A 20,426-nucleotide genomic window follows, 5' to 3' on the forward strand; every position below is an offset into this window, starting at 1 on the left:
AAGGTGGAATAACCAAATTGTTGCTTCCACTTCATAATGACCAACCTTACACCCATGGTCTAAGAAACTCTCAAAAGCGGTCCCATTTACATAGCTTAGCTATTCCCCAGAATTACTTCTTCGTAGATAGCGTAGGTCGTGTAGTATTTGAATAACGGCTAACCAAATACAGTCTAAATAATCTAGATATCTCCTCCAGTGCCGGGAAAGCCCTTAAATTACCTTAAAAATTGCGTGTACTCTCATTTTGCGACCTATGTGCATGGTAACATAACGCTGCACATTCGCAATATCTTTCGCCTCTTCCCCTGATACTACAGTTGAATCCCGCGGATAAGTATAGTATAACTACAAGCTGAAAATCAAGAGGTCAGCTAATTAGATAGGTACATTTTCTCATCAGTAGGAGGATATAGGGATATGCGAGTAGTGCTTTTTGATGTCGAGTCGAGTTTGGTCATTTCTGGATCTGGCAATATATGCGCCAACTTTTTCCCAATGTTCCAATCCCCTTTTGAGAATTTGGCAATTTTGAATGCTCAGGTTGATGTAAAAAGGAAAGGATAATGAGGAATGTTGATGGTAATTGTGTCAGAATTAGGAGATGAATGAAAATTAATGTGTCACAAACAGTTCCATAAGTAGAATTGAAATGAACTAACCTCTAGTAATATGTTGTCAATAATTAATTAGTGCATCCTAATTGCTAGTAAGAGCCCTGAATAAAAGCATTTGCACCAATGTAATAAAGGTTAAAGGTGAATCATGTAGTATTCGATTTTTTCAAATTCTCATGCAGACAAGTCACTTGTTCTACATGATTACGTAGCAGGTTTTGACGTCTCCATGTTACAGTACTACTGCCTGCAGAAAATTATCTTTCGCCACTCGTGTGACTGGACTAGTGCTTTCTCGACAAAATTGCTATATTTGAGAACTCTAGGAATTTTTATTAAAAATTATGTCAACGATTTTTAAGGCTCTTGTATCTTCATGGAATTTAATTGGACGATGCGAACGAACTACAGAACTCAGCTTTAGCCATAGGGACCAATTTTTTTCCTTAAATTCTCACTTTGTTTAATCAACCTTAGCAACTCTTGTTTTGTTAGTTCAAGAAAGAAAGACAACGCAGCAAAGGAATGAACGAAAATTAACATCGGACGTGAGTAATATTCAAATATGCAAAAAGATAGCAATGTTTGTGACTTCAAACAGGGAAAAACCGGCATTGTCCGATAAAGCCGAAAAGTTACATGTTTATTCCTAGAAATTTAAGCATTTTTTACGTATTCTCCCAGCGATTGAGTTAAGAAAGTAGGGTGGGGTAAAAAAGGCACGGTAAAGTCAGAGCGACGCTGAGGTTCACTCCGATTATTCCGAATACGCCGCCGGGTAAGGAAGACGGTCGGCCGCCGCGGCTCACGGAAAGGTATTCGGCGCCCACGTCGACAACTGTAGTCTATGCAGCAAGCTAAAACTCCCCGGCCAAGGCATTAGATTGATTTATCGACTTTAAAAACGATATTATTACCGTATGTGTCTAAATATAGTCCCCCCCCCCTTTTTCCAAAAATGCCTGTGGTAAAAGTAAAAGGGGGGGACGCATTATTCAAACGCATTATTTTAACTTTTCCTGAAACTGAAGCCTCAAAATAAGGGGTGGGGGACTAAATATAAGAGAAATACGGTACATGAGTTTTATGACAGCGAATCCTGTCGGCAGATTTCAGAACCTACTGGCCACGGTAACTCTGTAACCGAAACTACTCGACTCGACATTAGTAATACTACTCGAATCACTCGAGCCGATTACCAACGACTCCACTCGAATTTTCGAATACTCGTACATCCCTGGGAGGATAATAATCTGAACTCATTATTGAAAAAAATTTCCGAAGATAATGGCGCAATGCTAATGTTTCTCAACGGCTGAAATTATTTCCTCGTCTCTCACGGCAGCTTGCGTGATTTGCAAAAGCAGTTATTCGTGACCTTCGTTTACTTTCTGCAAGCAATTTCATATTGATAACCTATATTACCTTTCTTGGAGGATTGGTGAGGTTTGGTTACGAACGAGAATATGTTCGGCAGTGAAAAAACGGTCGAATGCTAGACGCAGCAAACTGTCTTAATGGGTAACGACATAGTTCTCTTAATAATCCTTGGGAGCTTTTAATCGCATTCCAGTTCCTACAAATGCACGTGAAAAATGGAAACAATGGACTAAGGTTTAATGAGATGGAATAATATTTTGGGGTGGTCGGATCGGGTACCTCGGATCCAAATATCCGCGGATATTGCCCTTCATCGGATACATCGGATCCAAAGTCGCGGAAGACATCGGATCTGGATCCGAAATTTTGAATAATAGTTTCAGTAAATGCATCATAAGGGTGGAAAGAGTTCAGATTCTATCTTCGAATGCGCCATCGCATGCGATTCTTGTCCTACTCATGAACCGTTTTGTTTGAAAGCTCTCGCAGAGGTTACGCAGGAGAATTTCAGCCGTGGAAAATAAAAAAGGTAAAATACGACTGGCACATAGTGTGACTCTTCCCAAGAGATTGAACAACCATCGGGGGATTCCCAGGGTCAGGACTTTGAAAATGCATTTGGATCCGAATATATCCGATCCGAAGGATCCGGCTCCGAATATCAAGGATCCGATCCGAATCCGGATCCGAAAAAAAATCCTGGATCCGTCCATCCCTAATAATTTTTTTATAGGGACACACACCCTTTTGCAATTTTCCATGCTCAAATCAAGCATGCACCGACCTGAAACGGGTAACCGCTATTCCCAAAGTGCCGAACACACCGCAGAGCACCGAAATATCTAACAGTTACAGTAGGGGTAAGATAAGAAATTCCCCCAGGGGGCGGAGGGATGAGGGATAAGCAATCAGAACATTAACGGTACATGGCACACAACAAACGTTTCTGGTGCATACACGCATGTCGCATTTGTCATACATATTGGCATTTTGCTGGTGTTCGACACCACGAAAATGACGGTAATCCGTTGAAACAAAGGAGCGTCAACACTTTGTGTTCTCCATTCACTGAAGCTCGGAGGTCCCATTTATGCTTATAAATTAAAAAAGCGCGACGCTGCAAGCGAAACCGTTAGCTCAAACATGCCCACGAGCGCCAGGCGATGTCACAGAGCATTACTGAGACATTTCCTCTAGTGCCGGGAAAGCTCTCCAATTACCTTAAACATTGCGTGGACTCTCATTGCACGAACTATGTGCATGGCAACATAGCGGTGAACATTGGCGGCATCTTTCGCCTCTTCCCCTAAATCTACAGCTGAACCTTAGCGGTATACAAACCTCCAAATGCAAAGAAAAAAACATCTTACAAATAAGGGGTCTTCCTTTACAGCCGCTTTACACGGGGCACGGAATAGGGTAGTTTCTTTCATGAAAGAAAACGAAAGGCATTTATTGCGATTCGTTACCCACCATTAGTGTATTCATAATATACAAATTATTTGGTCTTAGAAATCTCAGTTTAGACGAATGTTAATGGTGAATTTTAACCTCATTTGAAAAAGGGCAGATTGGCACTCATGCGATGCCACTCCACGTGACGTCACAGGGACCTAGTTTCTATACGAGTAGATAGGAGTTTTACATCGTCTGAGATTACCAGTGCATGCATGAGGCACAGAGCTCAGGAAAACATCTCTCAATAATAATCACCTATTCGACACTCGAAATATTGCCTATGGTTGGAAACTTTCCTTCGTTTGATAGAGTTATAATAATCCTTATTTAAGCCAAGCGCTACCTGCTAACTGGGTACTCTGGTACCTGCTGCCCTCATCGCAGCGGCGCTCATAGCCTCGCACCAAGGTGGCCTCACATGGTGGCAGCCGGAACTAGAATGGCGTCATACGGGCTTTTCCCAGCAATCATACTTATCTACATCTACATCTATCTACATCTACAAATGATGTTAATGATACTTATGTTAGCCGTCGCGTTTTCGCGCGCTTGAAAATTTTCACTTTTCATTTAATCGCGAAACATAGATATCGATATTAAATTTAAACCTAAAAGCGTGAAATACGTACTCCAGGAGTAATAATCTTTCGATTTAGGCAATAAAGAATAATAAGAAACCACCCTATCGCGCAGGTTAGAACTGCATCAATTTCTAAAATGGCGATGAATTGTGCGCATGAATGAACGAAATTAGAACAGGGGCTATTTTGCCATCTCACGTCCACGCATTCTCGCATGTGTTGTAGCAATTCACCGCTTTACACGACGCAATTTTGACTGCGCCTTCGTACACATGTGAGATTGTGCAACTACGAACCCAGTGTAAAACGACCTTCAAGAAGACCTCTTATTTGTACGACATTATAGGAAGCCTATTCATCGTAATTTTGAAATCAACCGAAATGAGAATCGATATCTTTTTATTTTAAGATGTCTGGGATTTAGAAGTTCGTCTGTAGATTTCGCTCGTGGCCACGGTGGTACTGTCATTATAGTGACCCCTAAGTATTTCACGAAGTCAATTAACGAAATACAAAACTGAGCAGGCCGACCTAGATGAATGGATTCCAAAACAGTGGAATTCTACGTCGTGTATGGGAATTTGGGGTGGCGCTTTTTCAGAGATGCGATCTTCGTGTTCGCTTACGTCTTCATGCGTTGAGCACCGGTTTGTCCAGCGGTGAGTTGAATAGGGGAGAGGGAGGGAAGGGGGGGCAAGGTCGGGTTTACCCCCCCCCCCCCCGCACCCCCCGAAACGTAATTCGAGAAGACAAGCAGGCGCGTGACGTAGACCCGTGACGACATGGAAAGCGTCACCTCCCCTTGGGCCAATCACGCCTCGCCCTTCCTTGTCCACGGTTGGAGGGTTCGATGAACTTTCTCCACTCTCGCTGGGAATGAAAGTGTGGGGGGAGTGGGGCCGACTCCCCCCCCCCCCTCCCTCCCTCTCGATCGTAAAAGAATGAAGGAATAAAGCAGCAATCGAAGCGAGATTTCAGTGCGGAAGGGGAACGACCTTGCGCCGCGCCTCTGTTGGTTGGCTGGTCGGTCGGTTGCACCTCGAGAGCAGAGCAGAGCAGTCGACAGCGAGTGAAATATACGCACCTTTTGATGCTTCAATATCTCAATCACGTTCGTCCGGGTCGTTCATTATGATCTCTGGTTTCTGTTCCACTTAATAAATATAACCACTTTTTTTTTATTTTAAATCAAGCGACCCGGGTTTCAGCGAATAATCATCAGGCAGAGGACGGGAAGCAAAAATTAATAAATCCAAATTTCATGCCTGATGATGGCGATTAGCTAATGAAATCCGGATCGCTTACTTTGAAAGAAATAGTGGCATTCGTTGAAGCTACTTGTCGACAAACCTTATTATGGAATTCTTAAAAGTAGAGGAGGAATAACTGATCTTTCTCGTCAACTTAGACCAGAAATATCAATAAAATTATGGAATTCTGTAGAGGGAAGGGAGAGAAAGGTTGTGACGATTAAATAAGCCCCCAATCTTCGCATTTCTCTCAGCAATTCCATGATAAGAAAACGCGAAAGTACACGCCCTCTTTTCAAGAGCTGGTGAGGTCACTCGAGTTTCGGTTCTTTTCGCGAGTGTTCTCATCGAAGAGTCTGCACTCGGCTCGTGGATTTCTAATCACAAACCGCCAGCAGGGTGAGCGGAAAAGTCAGAGGTTATTATTAGGGGTGTGGACCAAAATTTACTCTCGCGATGACATAATACAACGAATTAATCACTTCTCAATGCTATTCCTTGCGATTGTAAGTATTATATTGTAAATATAGGGAATGAATGGATAACTCTCGCCTGATGGCCTCGCTGCTGCGGACATTTCTGAACTGGTGCCTTCTCTTGGTGCCCCGCCTAGGTTTCTTTAGGTCTTGCTCCTTAAGAACGTTTCTCCGATAGAACTTACAAGAGTGGACCACGCGAGGTCGCTGCGCAAGAGCGAGGTAGTGGAGGCACGCTGGGAGCGAGTGGGTGACGTCATCCACTCGTCTGTTAAAGGGTTAAGGCTGTCGACACGAATCGCTCGAAGGTTGGGCGACAGATCGAGAAACGAAAAATACACGTCTCGTCAATTTTCAAACTAAATCAACGGAGTGGATCTGAGGAAATTCTAGATTCCCTCCGGGATCTGAATGCCGAAGTGAAGCGGGTGGGTGGGACCATTGGGGTCGGCATAGAGCTTTCGATTTGCAGTCTTGTCCCGAGGATCGATCGTGGTTCTCTGGTTCGGAGCCGAGTGGAAGGCATGAACCAGAGGCTGCGTCGTTTCTGCACGGACATCGGAGACTCCTTCGTGGACCTTAGGCCGGCAATCCGATCGTGTCGGATCCCTCTGAACCGTTCGGGAGTCCATTGCACGGCCGAGTCGGCTAGTCGTGTAGCGAGTAGCATATTTGAGCACTGTATGTCTTTTTTAGAGTAGAGAGTAGGGCAGAGTGTAGATATATTAGTGGGTTGAAAAATAAAGGGGTAAGTTCAAAACTTTTCACAGACAAAAATTCTTCCAGAAATGAGAATAGAGTAGTGGAAAGAAAAATCAGCGTTTCAGAATCAGCATTACCGATTTACAATAATACAGGTATTACTTTTAAGCACGAGTAGCGTCAGTCGAGCAATACTTTCAAAGGCAGTCAAGGCTCAAGTCATTTTAATAGTGACACAATAACACATGCATTTCCATTTATCAGCGGTATAGAGCCTGTGAATAGTCTATTCGACAAAAGCAAATCAGAATTATTCCCGAATCGCAATAATACTAGTTCCGAAGTTTTAATCGTGGCTGTGGTTAATTGCCGTAGTTTAAGAAATAAGATTCCCGAATTCCACCATTTAATTCATAGTACGAAGTGTAACGTCATTTTTGGAACAGAAAGTTGGCTAACAGATGATGATTCAGACAATGAAATCTTCCGAAAATCGTTCATTGTTTATCGGAAAGATAGAATTAATCGAGTTGGGGGCGGAGTTTTTATAGCTGTGAAGAATTCTATCGTCAGCCAAGCGATAACCGTAACTGAGACCAGCGTGGAATCTGTGTGGTGTTCAATTAAATGTCCAAAATTCAAAACTATTCTATTATGCTCGTATTACAGACCACCTAGGATACTCAGATATAACGTCAATGTTGGATTTTCAAAATCAAATAAACAGCGTAGCATTCAAGTATCCTGAAAGAAACTTGATTGTAGGTGGAGATTTCAACGTACCTTCTATAGATTGGGAGACTTATAGCTAAATACCTGGTGGGAGGGATAAAGTGATCTGCGAGGCTTTATTACACACTTTTACATCTAATTCATTGTTTCAAATAGCATCCGCACCAAACAGAGGAGAAAATATTCTTGATTTATTAGCGACAAATATACCACATCAGGTAATAAACGTTGGCACTGTCGAAGGAATAAGTGACCATAGGGTAGTAACTGCAAAGTTTTCTCTAAATACCTCTGTAAACTTTAAAAAAAGAGCGTAAAGTTTTCATTTTTAAAAGAGATGATTTTTATGATATCTGAAAAATGCTTTCCCCGAGTTTCAAGAATCAGTATTAAAGTTAAATGTAGAGAATACTTAGAAAGCCTTTCTTTCACTCGTAACTTCGGGAATAAATAGCTACATCCCTAGTAAAACAGTAAAAGATGGCAGCGAACCGAGATGGTACGACGCGGAAGTGAGAAAATCATTGAGGCAACAGAGCGTGTCATACTAAAATGAAAAAAGTCAGCACGGATTTATCCGCAAATGAACGCGAGCTAATAATTAAAAAATATAGGATGACTTAAGCCGCCACGAAGGAAGCGTTCAGGAATGCATTCACGAATTTTAAAAGAAAAACACTTGTAGAGCAGTTACAGGATAACCCAAAAGCATTTTGGTCATATGTTAGGGAAGTTCAAGGTAAACGATCTACCGTATGTTCGCTGAGAAACGACAATGGAGATGTGTTGACAAGCAGTTACGATAAAGCCAATGTATTAAATTCCTACTTCAAGAGCGTGTTCACCGAGCCATTGTAAGAACTCATCCCCTACAGTTGACAATCTCTACATACGAAAGATGCCGCCTATTGACACGGGATAGAAAATATATTGAAATCGCTCAGTCCAAATAAATCACCTGGACCAGACGAAATCCCTCCTGCGTATATAGAGAACTCGCCTCAGAAATTGCCCCCAACTTGCAGTTAATATTCAGTAAATCCATCAAGCAACACGAAGTACCTAATGGCTGGAAAATCGCTAATGTAACACCAATATTTAAAAGTGGAGACAAGGAACAGCCATCTAATTACAGGCCGATATCTTTAACGTCCATCTCATGCAAGGTCCTTGAACACATTGACAAATCGTAGTCAGCTCGGTAATGAAACACCTAGACGCGCAAAACTTATTAATGGGAACTCAACATGGATTCAGGAAAAGCAGATCTTGCGAAACTCAGTTAGCGCTTTTCGCCCACGATATTTTAGTCTCCGGGGAAGACAAAATTCCAGTAGACGCGATTTTTCTTCATTTCAAAAAGGCATTTGATAAAGTACCCCCACGGAAAGTTAATAATAAAACTGAAATCTTATGGTTTAGACGAAGATGTCATTTCCTGGATGAGAGAATTTTTGAGCGACCACGTCCAAAGAGTAGTATTAGACGGTGCAGTCTCAAATGAGGTTAGAGTCACTTCTGGCGTTCCTCAGGGTAGTGTCATAGGCCCACTCCTATTCCTTCTTTATATAAACGACATTGGCGAAGTAGTACACAGTAATTTACGATTATTTGCAGACGACGCTGTAGTTTACAGAGAAATCCGTTCCAGCAAAGATATAGATGAACTAACGAATGACCTTGCTGCTATCCAAGCGTGGTGCGATGCTTGGCAGTTAGAATTAAATTTGAAAAAAAATGCGTCGTAATGAATTTCTGGAAGAAGAACAACTCCCTACAACGTAGCTATATAATTCGGGGTACCCAATTAGAGACTGTTGAATCCGTGAAATATCTAGGAGTTAGACTCAATAATGATCTATCGTGGAATAAACATATTCGAGAAATAACCGGTCAAGCTAATCGTAAAATGGGTTTTGTTAAAAGAATATTAGGAAGTGCGACGACAAAGTGAGAGAAATTACCTACTTTTCCCTCGTTAGACCACATTTGGAATACGCTGCCAGTGTTTGGGACCCTCATGAAAAAGGCTTAATAACAGAGTTAGAACGCGTGCAAAGAATAGCTGCCAGGTATGTGAAAGGTCGTTACGATAGTCTTGTTAGTGTAACTGACCTCTTACATAAACTCGGATGGGAATCTCTGTCGGACCGTAGATTGAGAAATAGACTAAACCTTTTAGATAAATTCAAGAGCAGTGTCTTTTCTGACGAAGTTAACCATATCTTGCGGACGCCAACGTACTACGGAAGATCAGATCATATAACTAAAGTAAGAGAGATAGATTGTAGAACAGACAGATTCCGAATGTCATTTTTTCCACGATCAATAAGAGATTATAACGGCAGCGTTAGAACTCGTAAATAGACTGCATGCCTTGTAGTGTAGCCTACTAACCTATGTAAAAATTAATGCATGTTTCTTAGTTCAATTATTATTTCTAACAGCATATAGTAGTATAGTTTGTTAGTATACGGGACGTTTTTTGGACGGTGTGGTGTGCATGTGGGAGTCCAAATGCATGCTGCATGCTGGTGATTGATCACCCCCTGCCAAACACCCTAGAGGTGGCTCCCAGGGCATTATGTAGATGTAGATGAACGGAGAAAAAAAGTTAGGGGCCATTCTCTACGGGTCGTCCACCGCGTCACATTTGAATATTCGGTTGACTCGGGTGCATTCGTAAATGATTGCAGTGGTCGCCAAGTCATAACACATTTGTGATTGCACAAAACTAATATTTCGTATTTCTTTCATAACTGAGAGTGACGTTATTAAATACGATAACTCCAACAGTGGCGAATAGTTTTAATGTTTAAGTGGTATATTTTCTCACTAATGCACGTATAATATGAATTCAGCGAGCTGTTCCGTGATTTCCAATGCTTGAATTCCATTTTCGACTCGAGTAACTTGGAGAGTAGTTATTGAATTCATTCCTCTTCTGCGCCAATACGCCCAGTTCTTTCAGGCATTTGCTCAGTTTAGCGCATAGATTCAATTCTAAAAGTAAATTGACGATCTGATTTCGCAGACTGATTTATTTCCTAACGTCGACCACTCTTGGATTTGCTTCGGCATAACCGCAAAGTAATTTCGGACAGATCGAGTGGATTGCATGAGGATTGCCGACTCCTGCAACCACTTCCTGCCCTCCCTCACTATTTTTTCCTCGACAACTACTCAAGAAAGACAAAAAGATTTCATCGTGAAATATACAGAGAGCATAGGGTACACCTTAGAAAAAGCATTTTCCCGTTTCTAAAGTTGAAATCTTCTCGTTTGAGATACAGGTAAAAGGTGTAGAAGTTGTTTCGGGTTTCCCACCAGGTGAGGTTCTCCATCTTTTTCGACGTTTCTATGGCAGAGATGGAGAACCTCACCCGGTGGGAAATCCAAAACAACTTCAACATCATCATACGCCGGGAAAACCTCAGATCTTTCTAACGTGCAAAAAGGTTTTACTTAATACATCCTGAATATTTTGTGATGACGGCTCGAGTCTTGAGCGCAAAACACGCGAACATTTTTTATCCCTCTCTTTTGAGCGAAATCTCCAGGGATCCCTCAAATGATGGCGATGGCCCCTGCAGTGGTGCTCCTATCTATTTTTCCATCAACTTCTAGTTCTAAAGTTCAAAAATAGTTTATTTCACGAACTTGCCACGTCTCTCTTATTGCCGCTGGCACCGTCTTACAGCCAATCAGAGCGCAAGTCCTGTAACAGCGTTTGTGACGCCACGTTTTGCTTTCAATGCAATGTAAGCTTCCAATAGGGAAAGCGAGGGAAGAAGCGATGGCGAATGGGAATGGCCGTGTGATTCAGATGATGATGCAGTCGACCCATCTTTCTTTTGTCGGTCCCTGATCGCTTCAGCTATCACTGTGATGGGCGGAAAAAGTGATTACGTGACTCCGGATAAATATGTCACGCAATGTAATGTAATGCGTCACGAAAAATGACAAAATATGATCGGTCAAATGGGAGTGATGCTCAAGAAGCTAAGTTCCTGCATACGCGAACCAAAATTAAATAAATACCTTGAATGATGACACGAAATAATAAATGGAGTAAACGGAGAGCGTATTTTTTCATGTCCTCAGTCGATGATTCACTAATAGAGAGGAGAGAATATTTTGACATTTTCATGTACAGTGGATTTCAAAAGTATTTGCAACGAATAAAGTGGAGCCACTTTCGCCGCAGTTTGAAAATTGAGTTTCGGTACTTTCTATGTAGGTACCAGCAGGAGGGAAATTTGAACAGCAATCCCATTTCCCGCAATATCATGAAAGGGAAATGTATGCAATGTTTAATGGAACATTAATAGGTTATTATTTTTATTAATTTATTCTCTACCTTGAGCCGCATAATTTACGTGGTATTAAACATTGCACATATCCCACATACCTTTCCCTTCAATGATGATGTAATAAAAATATTGCGGGAGATGGGAATGTTGTTCAAATTTCCCTCCCACTGGTACATAGAAAGCATCGAAACTCTATTTTCAAACTGCGACTTTCCTTTGAGTGCAATACCTTTGAATCGGAGTGTCCATGACAGGCACTTCGACTGCCGCGTCCTAAGTAAGCGAAGCGGTCCTATGAATGAGACTGGATTAAGGCAACGCAGCCAGCTGACCGCTACCACCGTTTTTCGTGACATGTTTACACCTTCCCCTCTGCTGTGAGACCGCTGTCTCGTGTGATCTACGGCTGAGGAATGCAAGAGCAAGCCCAACATGTGCCCCGGGCGAAATATCCTGCCCACGCTAATAAGTACCGACCGCAATCAACTCATTTGGAGCACTTCCAGCTCGCAGGCTGAAATCTGAATGGATGATGACAGTGGGCGTGCATATCGTTTGCGTGATTGGGAGAGACGGGCTTAAGACCGACTGGCTTAGATAATAAAATGTGCATTAGGATTAACGAAAAAATTAGCTTCGGAGTGCTCGTAGAAAATATCACTGGATGTCCCCCATCGCTCTTCCGCAGTGTCGTGGCACCAAACTGACACTGCACCTTGAGTACGTATTGAAATTGAGTTGTGCTGCGCTCTTCACTGCATCGATTTCTTTTCCGGAGTTTGATTCGCAATTGTATCCACGTTATTTATAATTCCACCGAGGAGTCCTCTTCCACGTGAAGTTTTGAGCGGGATGGATGGAATAGCAGATTAAACATATCGAAATCTTTCCGTCGCGTGCTCCAAATGTTTGAAATGAAGGTATTGAGGGATGTGGGACCTAAACAGATCAAAGGACCATTTTCTCTCTCCCAACGCCTGATTACAGGAGTTAGCGTTTTAAAAAGGACATAATATTTGGAGAAAGGAGGAAACATTTGTGAGGAAATGAAAAGAGCCGAACGCACTTGCGGCATTCAGATGCGAAGGCTGACGCTCCGATTCCGTTTGAACTTAACGCGCTAAACGCTGTAATACTCATGGTTGCAGTTAGGTAGTTGTCAGTGTTGATGCTATAATATTGCATTTTAAATTACAGAATACGGTTATAGTTCATTGAATCACATCAGAAGAATGCAACTTAGAAGTTGCATTCTTCTGATGTTGCATTCTTCTCCTTTCACCCAATCATTTTTTTGTCTACATAGGGTGGTTTCCTATTATTGTTTATTGCCTAAATCGAAAGATCTCCTGGAGTACATATTTCACACTTTTAGATTTTTAAATGATGATATCTTTTTTTGCGATTAAATGAAAAGTGAAACTTTTGAAGCATATGAAAACGCGACGGCTAAATAAGAATGCTGGGAAAAGCCCATGTGACTTGGCTGCTTGATCCCGAGCAAGGCGGTAGCATAGAGTACCCTTCTAGTATGCATTGCTTGGTTTAAATAAGGATTATTTATACCCTATCAAACAAATAAAACTCTCTGACCAAAGGCAATTTTAAAATGAGATTGTTAAGGGAAGTTTCCTGGAGCTCTGTGCCTCATGTGTACATTGGTAATCTCAGATGATGTAAAACTCCTATCTACTCGTATAACGTCTAGGTCCCTGTGACGTCACATGGAGTGGCATCGCATCGGCGCCAATCTGGCCTTTTTCAAATGAGGTTAAAATTGACACTTATCATTCGTCTAAACAGGGATTTCTAAAAATAAAGTAATTTTGTATATTATGAAAACAGTAAAGGTGGGTAATGAATCGCATTCAATGCCTTTCGTTTTCTTTGATGAAGGAAATTACCCTATTCGGCTAGTTTAACATGTGTTAAATGGAAAAGTTTGGCATTAGGCAAGGATATACTCACATGCTCTACAAAGGACTTTTTTGAATTTACTTGCCACAATTGAAATATCTATGGTTTTAGGCTATGGCATAATTTTTTACCAATTCTTACAACTCTATCAGATGGTCCCTATTCATTTCCAGTTGCATTGAACAACCACCTATGACTTTCTTCCTGTTTAAGACCTTTCCCCAAGTCAAATATCTGAAATCTTTTTCTTTTTACACCATTGTTCTTCTATTTGATTCATCCTAAGAAAAGCATGTGCAGTGTCATGTGAGAAATCTTCTGAAGTGCCTGCATACCTTAGTAATTATATTCCACACAGGTAAATATTGATGCCTGTACTTTTTACCAGTGATAGGGTTGCACTTAATCTGAAAGAATCACACTCCAATTCTCGGAAAATTCAAAATGAAGAACCATTGCCAAACCGATTAGTGTTACCAACTTCTCTTTTTGAATAGCTTCCCTTTCTATTTTCTGGATATAGTGGTGATACACACCATTCTTGGTTCAATCCTAAACTTCAGCAATGAATTTGTCTGAATGTATCTTTTGCCTGAGTGTATCTTTTGTCTGAAGGATTCTCAATGGCAGTGAACACATCTTGCTGATTAGGAGTTACACAAGAACAATCTTTATCATCATCCAAGTAAAATGAGAGCACAGTGTTGATTGAGCACTATGAGGAAGAGGATGCCAACAGTATACATCAGCATTGGCCCATATTCCTAGTTGTTTTTTAGCTCTGCATGATATGTCAATTGTATGTTTAGTTGAAACTGGAAAAGCAGCCATATTATGTTGCTCAGATTATCTTGTGGAAAAGAATGATAAAATTTGAACATGGTCACTCAAAGACATTTCACTCTCGCTTCTTCAAAAGCTGCTGACACATTATTTTCCCATGAAGTACATGTTTGACATTCATCACTTTCTTTAAGTATATTCTTGCTTATTATGAAACTTTCATTTTACACATGTTAACTAGCTCAATTTAGACAAAAAAATAATATGGAGAAAGGAGCACTTGTACATGGCATCAACAGTTTCATGTCTTGGTAGTTAACAGGCACGGGACAGCTATAGCTCGATCTGTAATGCACACAATCAAACAGGCTGTGACACTAACAAATTCAGATATAAAGACATATCAAAATCTCACCATGAATGTCTTCATTGTGTGTTTCCGAAAAACCTGGTTAATTTCTAAAATCACTGCAGTGTGTTTCGAAGAGAATGACATTAGTGTCCCGATAATGCATCCACATGGTCAATCAAAATGTTCCACATGGCCCAAAGTAGAAGAAAGACTAATGTGAAGTGCCATTGAAAAATACTCTGTGCAAATTGCCACTCATTCACCGTTTCCAGCTGATAGCAGTGGGTGTTTGCACACATTGGATGCCATGGAAGTAAACAAGATTGAACTTGCTTTCGCTCAATAGATGTAACCAGTCATTCAGATATGAACTTTTCACTGTTGTGAATGCTAAGTAGAATGAAAATTCATTTTTTGCCCCCTTGAGGGTATGCAATCTTGGTGTAAAAGAGTCATAAACATTCTTAACTTTGACATGTCTTAAAACAAAAAGTATAAAAATACTACCTTTTTTTATTTTTTTATTGAAAGCAGAACATTTAAACTACCCACTGAGAAATTTTAAAGGAAATAAGAGGTGGCCTTTTTTAGTAATAAATTGTTAAATAATGACTAATTTTTATTGTTTAAACTAGTCATATTTGTTTATTATTGCTTCAAATGACTTGCATGTTATGTTATAGTTATATGTTATGGTATAGTTATGCCATAATGTGCATAAATAATTTCTCTTCAAAATGAAACAATAACCACTGCTTTACGGGCCATGGTTCCTTAGTAATCAGCATTTATGCGATTTTTCATTTTTTACTCTGAGGCCTGACACTGCAATGTTCAAAGAACGGTAACTTTATGATGGTTGAGTTCTGAGCTGAGATAAAGGCATCATTATTCATCATAAGGATACTGCTTTCACATACATAAATTTCAAAGAAATCGGTGATGGTCACCTGCCATGATTTTGCACTATCTGCCTGATTTGAGATGAAATGGCCCTACTCCTAATACCATACCTTATATCATTAATCTGGAGAAGCCGTATGGATGATTGAAAGCCGAGATATTGAAGAGACTAGCAGTGTACTAGAACTGCACTTCTTCTGGTGCATGTGGATATTTTGTCCATTTTATGCTATGACTTGATTCTAAACATTCTTCATTACATCTATGAAATGATCCTTTCTGCAAGTCCTTTTAAATCATCCTTCGTCCATACAAGGGAGCTCTCAAGTTGGAACTTAGTGAGGTCCGAGTCTCACTCATTGTAAATGAGATCCACCGATTCCAACCATTTGTTCGGTTGCGATGCGATTTGTTACGAAAATAACTATGCATTATATGGAGTGAAGCATCAGTTTATATTAGTCGCTGGAAGCCACTCCTCCAGCGTAACTTGGTATTGCATATATCTTGTTGATATTTTTGAAGATAGATAACAACCTATCGGCATGAGCATTTATTGATTTTATTAACAAAAGATAGTGACAACCTCTAAAGTAACAACAAGTTATCTGCTGGAAACATAATAAAGATACACAGTTGTATATTCCACAGAAGTTTTAATAACCGACCCAGGTTTCGACAATACACTATGTCATTTTCAAGTCATTGAAAAATTCAATATTAATATATCAATTCATATTTTCAAACCTTGAAAATGACATAATGTACTGTCGAAACCTAGGTCGGTTATTAAAACTTCTGTGGAACATACAAAAGTGTATCTTTATTATGTTTCCTGTCACCAAGTTCCACCAAATATCGCCGTCCAGCCTTAAGTTGAAAAGGTATATGCTACTATAATAAGGTCAATAAATATTCGTACAAATTGTACGAATAGCGTAATGGAGAAAAAAAATCGCTTTTAACGCGCCCCACCAAACCGTAATTTCGCGGCCCCTCTCACCTTGTCTCACCCCGAAGACATGACGTTGTTATTTGATTGACACTTATCTACCTTTTAGGCGAAGTTTTCCATAACGAAAAGTAGATATCAGATTATTGCAGTTACTCCCGTTAAAGTCAGTCTTAGGCCATTATGTTTAATTTTAAATGGTATTATAGAAACAGATTCGTGGTAAATATAGTTACAGAGCCTTTTCTTTGTTTACGTGCAAGATTCCCGGAGTGACGCGAATGTAAACTCCGTCACCCGAGCCCCTCATTAAGGGAGACTTGAGGACTAAAAGTCTCGGCATTGAGTCTCGAGAGTCGAGTGAGTCACGTGAGTGGAAATGGGAGCGAATGAGTGAGACCGAGCCGCGAGAGACAAAAGTCAAAGGATGGGTGAACACGCGCACCTCCCAACTCTAATCGGCGACTAAGACTCATTGTCAGAATCCGAAGCGATATCGTTCCTGTGCCTCATAATACTAATAGAGCCGTATCTCTAAGTAATTTTCCTTCGGTGGACAAATGGTGGAGATAATCCTATCAGACTTGAGTCTTTGAGACATCTCTTTGAGGCTGAGGCAATCTAGTCTCCAATAGATACGGTTCTGAGAGAACAAGTCTCGAACTTTGGTCTCCAGTGGAAAAGGATTTTGTAGTGTGATAGCAACGGGTTCCTATCTCCGTCTTCTTGCACTGTTGGCGCGGCCGGCACCCTGCCAAATGGACCCCTCCGCTCCGCGCATCGTCATTTCCTGCGGCCGCCGGCCGCAGCGAATCCAGAGCCAAGGGCGACCCCGACCCAATTTCCAGCGCTCCGTCCGTTGGGAAACACGCCCCCCCCCCCCCTCGTGTGTTGTTGCGTGCTCAACGGCGAAAATCGCACGATCGCTGTCGGTCAGTCACTGGCTGATTCGGTGATGGGGTTCGTGGGGGGGGGGGGGGGGAATTGGGGGATGCCCATTAAAGCGGAACCTCAGATGTGCGACGTTCCGGATTTAAAAAATAATACGTCTAACAAATGGGAAATCTACAATTAGGAAGTCTTTTTACCATAATGTCAAAATAAAATCAAATGACAATCGATATTATTACATTTCAAGATGTCTACGGTTAATGAATAAATCTGCAGACTAAAAACTAAAATTTGTTTTAAAAACAATTATGTACTTCATTCCACGAAATTACCCATTCTGCAGCCTCGAACAGATTAATGCTTTTCTTGAAAATAAAAATTAAATAAAAGAAGCATAGGTTGCGCGCTTCAATGCCATACATGCAGATATTAAACCTTTGCTCATCCGCAGAATTATGTGAATGTTTATCGACTGCACCCCTGAGAGCCCCTATCAGGGTGCGCCCTTAGTCTCTGCGGCGCGCGGGCCAACCCAAGGACTGCAATTTGAACTTGGCACATTCTCAACGGCATTAGAAAGGTCAAACATTTAGTATGCCGCTCAGAACGCATGATGCAGATTTGGCGAATATTTTTCCTTTCCTGGGAAGTGCCAGAGATGCTGTCGGACTCATATCATTGTACATTCATACCCCTGCACAGTTTATTCAAAATTTCATCGGTGAAATGCAGGTCGTCTCAAAATGCTTCATGTAAGTAAATTCCTTGGTGCATAGACCCCACTCCTGGGAGAAATTTTACGGAAAATGATAGACATTTACACCTACGATATGCGAATGTTTAACTTTGTGTTCAGTCGGTCGCACATAAATTTTTATTGAGAGCTAAAAAAAATGTCCGGGGTTGCTTATTACCCTAGAGCAGCATCCCTATATACATATACATAAGCGATGTACACAATGGTTCCAGAAGTACTTCCCTCCAAATATCAATCATAGATATCATTCAGACAATGAATGGGTGACCTACACTTTACTCTAATAGATTCAAACAGCAAATCGTCTCGAAAAAACCATTTCCCTCTTTTAGCCGTATGAAGCATTGAAGTCAAATAGGTACTTGCTGCAATTTCTACCATCCTCCAAATTTCTGTTTTCCATTTCTATGTAACTTCTGGTAAAATTTTTTACATCTATCCTCATTTTCGATAAAAATATCAATGGTACACTGTCAACGTATAAAGTGACCGATTTAGCACACAAAGAAAAAGGATTCGCCTCTTTAATAAATAATAGGATAAAGAGAGGTAACATCACCACAAGTACACTGCGAAACAGCCTCCGCACTCGATTACAATCGCTCGGCTGCTAGTGAGACTCTTTCCATTCCACGTTGTCAATTGAGACATCTATCGGCAAAGAGCGCGCACTCCGGTTGAGTATTCGGAAACCTGCGCCCGAGTACGATAATATTCGACGATGAATCGTCGAGTGAGACGTTCTCGCCCGAGAAATCGTGACTTTTTTCGCGGTACTCCTCAGAAAGCTCCACTAGATGCTGATTTGAGCAAATTCGAGAGTGAACTGTCGAGTCTCCCGATGCCGTTCATAGTCGGGGTTTGAGTCGATGCGAGTGAGTGGTCGAGTGCAGCCGCACTCGGCTCATTCGAGGCCCGATTGGCCAGCCGAGTACAAGGTGGCGAGTTTGGAAATTGCAGGGCACCACGAAAAGATTTGACACAGTGCACACATCTATCGGCTTTTATCAAACGCCTGCATTAACAATAAATTAGCACGGATTAATGGCGCTAACCGCCTATCTATGTGATGATGAGAATGTCGTCGGGTGCAACATGCTACATTGAATGCCATTTGTTCGAAAAATGCTGTTACTTCCGTCATGACGTCTCCTACGTGCTCTGCATTTCCCTTCACATCGATCACTTAGTTTTCCACTCAATTGTGGCTAGATTAACTTCTAAAATGATTGATTCAATTTTAATGGGAAAAGTGATGCCCATGGAAACTATCAGTGAAAACATGGATAATACGGAATTGCCAGCACTATTCTAAATTACTATATTCTAAATATGGATAAATGGGTGCCAACGCCATGAAGCTACAGTGAGGAAGGAGCATAAAATATATGTCACTTTCTAATGATTTCAGTTGGACAAATTATGGCTTAAAAATCACGGAATTTAATGAAATTTTGATTCAATCGCTAAGATTTTATCCCTTCATTCCGCTTTTGCATTAGTGTATGCTTACGTTCTGATTTGTATCCATATCGACGTTCCACTTAAAAAATAATTCTCTAAGTCATGAAAGCCCAATAACTCTGATTAAATTAATTTCTTATTATGTGCATATCTCTTTCACGAATTACCATTCAGTCTATCGTCACCCAGAAGCCTTACGTGTTCGACGAATGCAGATAGGAGTGTAACACATGACGTTCTGCGATTATCAAGAACTATCTTGGGATAAATTAGTTGACCTGCATCGCGGATTATCGCGGACCTGCACCACGGAGTTATTCCATTGAATGAAAGTCGCTATCATGAAAACTGCTCATCGCCTTTTTGCCCAATAAACGTATACCTATTTAAGCCTAAGCATTTAATCGAAACAAGCGCGTATATTTAAGGAATTAGGATAGCAATATATCAAGAAAATTGAAAAAAACAGGGTTTTATTTAAACTAAACGGAAGAAAATAAACCACCCTGCGTTAGCCCAATTCCCCACACCTAAATTGTACAGTTAAAAGACAACATGTTCAAAGCCAGAGGTCAGAGTAGATATGTATCCCTAGGGTAGATCCCTAGAGTAGATAAGCATCCCTACTCTGTGACCAGAGACGCGGTACACATTCGCTTTGCATTTGACACTGGAGTGATAGACGTATATTCACCATCATGCACTTGAGATTTTAGCTGTAGCATTGTAATGGATATTTATTGAGAAATAATTTGGTTTAAGATGTTGAAATTGACGCGCACCACGTTTTTCGTTTTGAATGTGTAGTCTTTGTCTGTAATATTTAAAAGTGGTCGTTGTCATGGCGGTTTATTTCCTTCTCTCTAGTGCGTACATAAGCGAGGCTTTTTAAATGTAT

The 20,426-nt window shown here is 40.9% G+C and overlaps 1 protein-coding gene across 1 annotated transcript in view; it reads left to right on the forward strand.

The window, feature by feature from the left end:
- LOC124156608 overlaps positions 1-20,426 on the forward strand; it is a 113,677-nt gene that overhangs the window by 67,402 nt on the left and 25,849 nt on the right. The window lies entirely within an intron of this gene.

The sequence above is a fragment of the Ischnura elegans genome, chromosome 3 (assembly GCF_921293095.1).
Source record: "Ischnura elegans chromosome 3, ioIscEleg1.1, whole genome shotgun sequence".
Taxonomy (NCBI): domain Eukaryota; kingdom Metazoa; phylum Arthropoda; class Insecta; order Odonata; family Coenagrionidae; genus Ischnura; species Ischnura elegans.